The sequence below is a fragment of the Tigriopus californicus genome, chromosome 2 (assembly GCF_007210705.1).
Source record: "Tigriopus californicus strain San Diego chromosome 2, Tcal_SD_v2.1, whole genome shotgun sequence".
NCBI classification, from domain to species: Eukaryota; Metazoa; Arthropoda; class Copepoda; order Harpacticoida; family Harpacticidae; genus Tigriopus; species Tigriopus californicus.
Genome location: NC_081441.1, coordinates 899816 through 905600, shown reverse-complemented (window position 1 = coordinate 905600; position 5785 = coordinate 899816).

Sequence of the window (5785 nt, the reverse complement as noted above, 5' to 3'; positions counted from 1 at the left end):
AGCTTGATACTTGGACATTTTGCAGTATGAAAATACGCTCACTAGATTGGTGAGTGGATGCTCATTCTGAGCAATGCCCAACCCACCACTTCTAAGTAAGAGCGCTTTAAAAACCTGCCTATAGACAATTTTTCGATCAAAATTCCCCATCAGCCCCATAGTCAAGGGCTAGCCAGATCCACCAACTCTAGTTTGTCAGTGGATCAGATATGAAATGAATTTCAACTTGAATAAGACGTACAAGTTTCATCCTGTGGTCTTTTCATCGCTTAATTTAAAGTGAAGATGACGCTCCTCATCAATAACGTTCGTCAAAAACTTGTAAGGGAGGGCATGGTGAGGGTTAGATGTGGTGCTTATACAAACGCATGAGGTTCATGTCGTAAGCTGACGAAGTTTCTCTTTATTACTGAGTCCAGAAAAATTCAATTCAAATAAGCCTTATGGCTTAGTCGACGTATATTTGGTAATAAAATATACCCGTACCACTTTACATTAATCTACTGCATCTAGTACACCATGCTCGTTGTCTGTTTGATAAAAGGGTGATTTACGGCCATAAATTTTGTTTTGCTTGCAAATCTTCTTGTCTTTTACTAAAGAACGTCCGAAGAATGGAGCGAAATAGTGAAACATGTGCTAGTACTCTTCCCCGAACTTTATAATTAATGGGCCATAATAAGATTTATCTTTCTATCCGTACACATCATGTCGTGTTTGCTTGGAGCAGCTTGCCATAGGAACACGTTCAAAGAAACCATTTGTCAGAGTTTTGGCAAAACACATAAACAAATTGTAATGATTAAGTGAGTGAGCACCAGGTTGGTAGTTGCCGTTCATTCCTTGACTTCAGTCAACTGGAAAGGATATATTTCAGTGTGACAATTTACCTATTCATGTGAATGCAGCTTTGCATTTTCTTTTCATCAAATGAAATGAGCTCAGCTTTATCATTTGAAAGTCTCTTCTGGTTTAGAAAACATGTGATGTACGTATGTATGACCATGAAAAAACGGAGGAAAAATGTCGATTATCCCAGTTGGTTGGGTTACGATACACAATTGATCTTGACAGTATTTGAGTTTGGTCATATCATCTTTTTGACAACGCATCGATTTTGCCGTCAAATTAATTGAGCAAACATTTTTTGGAGTGAAAAATATAAACCCAATAACTTATACCTTTTGTTGAAGAGGAAAACCGTAATATTTGTGTCAATTCAGAGATAAACAATAAAAAATTGTTTTAGCCGCTTTGACATTGTTGTAACTGACGTACTGCCAGTGATACTAAGTTTCTGAAGCAGAGCAATGAATGCTATGAGAAGGTGAGGACCTACTGCGGTGCCTTGTGGAACATCCGGCTTGATATCATACAATCGAAAATAATTATGAGTGGTAAAGATCTGGCGTCTTCTTCGAACGGGTGCTTTATTTTGGAGGTTTCTTTACGGCAGATACATCCGGAATTTCATGATCATTAAAAGTGGAAACAAAATCCTTTTGAACTTTATAAGAGGCTCGAAGATACCGTCGATTCCTCCACGATTTGTGACCATTGTCAAACTGAAGGAGGTAATGACGCTCAAAGTTTTTCAAAGCAATTACTGTACTATCCCAACGGTGGGGAAATGGGGGTTTGAACAAACATCTGGGCACCAACAGAGGTTGGATCCAACCAACCTCCGTGATGAAGAATCATGATGTTTCTTTCGGTCATCGTTGATTTTGATGCGTCTCCCATCAGCTTCATTAGATTGAAGAGATGACAGACTATGAAATAGCTTTTCAATTCCAGGGATTCTGAAGCGAAGTCGTCGGCCAAAAAATCTTTGGGCCGGGGATAATCCATCGCTCAACGACGTATTCCGGAGCTCAAGCATGGCCTCGGCAAAGTCCTCTGATGTTGAATCTCCACCCGTTTTGGCCAAGACATATTTCATGGACTTGACCAAAACTTCAGCGTGTCCATTGCTCTGTGGGTAATACGGAGACGACAGCTTCCATGACACACCCCATTTTTCACAGATTTGTGTGAATGAGCGGGAGGCAAATGGAGCGAGTCACTTGGTTCGAAAACCGTCCACAGTATATATATTTTGGTGTTTAACATCCATCCCATAGATAGCATAATCCCGTGAAAGGAGGAGACTGGAATGAGTCGGGCACATTCCGGTCGGCTCCTTGATTCGCTCCATTGCTGGTCATTATCCATCCGTTCGTAGGATGTTGGGGATCCCAAATATGGAAAAAAATCCGTAAGAAACCCTTCATCAAGGACAATGAAGTGGGACTAGACTTGCATCTCACTATCAAAGGATAACCTGACAGATGATCGTTGTAAAAAATGGCCTTGAAATGAAAATAACTCCGGTGTAGCCAATTGAAAGGGCTGTGAAGGAAGATCATCTTGAACGAAAGTCTCATCCTGATGAGACAGTAGTATAAATATGCATTGGGGGCACGCTCCTACAGTGTTGGCAATATCAGACGTAAATCCTGGCCAGTAAACAATCTCACGGACTCTCCGTTTAGTCTTTTCCACAAGTTGATGGCTGGAGTGGAGTCGGTTCAAGATTTTCTTGCCAACCAGAGATGGGATCACGATTCGATTTCCTTTCAGGACGAGATCTCCCTCGAGCGAGTGTTCAGGAGCAATTTTCCTGAACAAGGAAAGCAATCTAGATTTTGCGTGCCTCACGAAATCATTCAGGATGGCCTTCTTCAAAACGGCATAAGACGAATCTTCTCTTGTAATCTGGATCAACTCACCCAACATTATGTCGGGGTAACCAGACCGGACTATTGCAACCACAAGATTGGAAAAAGCAACTCATCTGTAGGTTTAAAATCGATTTTTGATTTGGACAATGGAAATCGAGACAAAACGCCGGGTATTGCATGGTTTATGCATAGTTTCTATTCCACCGTGAATTGATAACCCTGAAGACAAGTTCGAAAATTCAAAAACCCTTGGGTTCTCAATATCAAGTAGAGCCTGTCTATAGCAGATGGTCACCAAGAGTTTATGGTCAGTCACCACCTTGAAATTGACACTGGCCAAGTTCAAATGGCATTTGCGAATCGTCCAATAAATGGCCAACGATTCCAGCTCAACCATCGCATATCGGGTCTCACAGTCCTGGAGTTAGCGAGAACCGCATTCGATCAAAGTTGGGATTTTACCTTTTAACTGGATCAAGGCAAACCCAAGTCCAAGCCGAGCGATGCATCTGTTAAAAGGACGATTTCCCACCAGGGATCAACCACTCCTAGAAGAGTTGGAGACAATAACACCTTTTTGTCTCGTGAAACGCAACATTGTGCTCTGGGAGTCAAAGAAAATGGTTCTTTGGCTTTAATACACAACATAGGGGACACGTTAATATCGCCAAGTTGCGTAATTTTTTTTCCAACTGGTTGGACAAACCGAAAAAAGATCGCAAATCCGTCAACGTGGAGGAACGAGGAACGGGAAATCCCTGAATTGCTTCAATTTTCGTGGAATCAGCATGAATAATTCCAGAAGAAATCCGGTATCGCACGAAATTAATGGATGAAGCGGCAAAATTACTCCTCTTGAAGTGCACACAGTTAACCCAAAAGTGTGATAACGCTCCAATGTCAAATAGATAATTCATTTAGCTATATCATATCAAGATGATGTACTTGTTTGTCCACTGAATAAACCCCTCCCCCCCCCCTCCATAAAAACTCAAACTCGTCCAATTCGGTGGATAACCGTGGAGCATAATGTCCCACTCATTGCCTTCAACCCAAGTGATTAATAAACTATTCAAAGAATCTATTTATTCTTACCCAATATTATAAGAAAACTACATTACTTCAGCTTGGCATTTTTTCAATATTCTTTTTCTTTAGTTTTACAATTGATGAAATGTCATGTGCTGGGGTACTGGTTGAACCATCACGTGGATCAGGGAGGATGGATCTAGGAGGTTGGATCAGAAAGGATGAATCCGCATTGGGTTCAAGCAGATGGGTCCAAATTGGGACTGGGATGTGAATTGGATCTGGATCAGGTCCGGGATTCGATCGAGGAGGATGGGGCCATAATTCAATCTTAGCGTGGATTAGGGAGTATGGATCTAGGAGGCTGGATCAGGAAGGATGAATCCGCATTGGTTTCAAGCAGATGGGTCCAGATTGGGACTGGGATGTGAATCGGATCCAGACTGGATCCAGGATTCAATCAAGGAGGATGGGGCCATAATCCAATCTTCGTCTTGAATAATTCCAGAAGAAATCCGGTATCTCACAAAATTAATGGATGAAGTGGCCAAAATACTCCTCTTGAAGTGCACACAGTTAACCCAAAAGTGTGACAACGCTCCAATATCCAGTAGATATTTCATTTAGCCATATCATATCAAATTGATGTACTTCTTTGTGCGCTGAATAAACCCCTCCCCCCCTTCCCCCCTGATCCGACCGTTATGTAGATGTAGATTCATTTTCCGGATCCAACCTTGTGGATCTAAACTCTCGTCCAATCCCGGCCTCAGCCCCGTTGATCAAACCCTGACCCGCTTCGGATCGATGCCAAGATTGAATCCGGCGGTAATCATAAACTTGAGTAAACAGATTCTTTTGAACCTAATTGGTCGCATGGAAGAGGTTGTGTAATTATAGAAGATTGATCAGGAAGGATGAATCCAAGGAGGATTGGGCATAATTCAATCTTAGCGTGGATCAGAGAGGAGGAATCTAAGAGGCTGGATCAGGAAGGATGAATCCGCATTGGGTTCAGCAGATGGCGTCCAGATTGGGACTGAGATGTAAATCGGGATCCAGACTGGATCCAGGATTCATCAAGGAGGATGGGCCAAAATCAATCTTAGCATGGATCAGAGAGGATGAATCTAGGAGGTTGGATCAGGAAGGATGAATCCAAGGAGGATTGGGCCATAATTCAATCTTAGCGTGGATCAGAGAGGAGGAATCTAAGAGGCTGGATCAGGAAGGATGAATCCGCATTGGGTTCAAGCAGATGGGTTCCAGATTGGGACTGGGATGTAAATGGATCCAGACTGGATCCAGGATTCCATCAAGGAGGATGGGGCCATAATTCAATCTTAGCATGGATCAGAGAGGATGAATCTAGGAGGTTGGATCAGGAAGGATGAATCCAAGGAGGATTGGGCCATAATTCAATCTTAGCGTGGATCAGAGAGGAGGAATCTAAGAGGCTGGATCAGGAAGGATGAATCCGCATTGGGTTCAAGCAGATGGGTCCAGATTGGGACTGGGATGTAAATTGGATCCAGGCTGGATCCAGGATTCCATCAAGGAGGATGGGGCCATAATTCAATCTTAGCATGGATCAGAGAGGATGATGACTAGGGGTTGGATCAGGAAGGATGAATCCAAGGAGGATTGGGCCATAATTCAATCTTAGCGTGGATCAGAGAGGAGGAATCTAAGAGGCGGATCAGGAAGGATGAATCCGCATTGGTTCAAGCAGATGGGTCCAGATTGGGACTGGGATGTAAATCGGATCCAGACTGGATCCAGGATTCGATAAAGGAGGATGGGGCCATAATTCAATCTTAGCGTGGATCAGAGAGATGAATCTAGGAAGTTGGATCAGGAAGGATGAATCCAAGGAGGATGGGCCATAATTCAATCTTAGCGTGAGAACCTTTTTGTTCAATCACTTTGTAGGCAAACTCATTGTTTTGTGTTTTGATTCTGGTCACCAGCGATCACTAATAAGAGGACCTCGTTTACGTAGCCTTGGGTCTTTTATTTATTCGGAATGTACA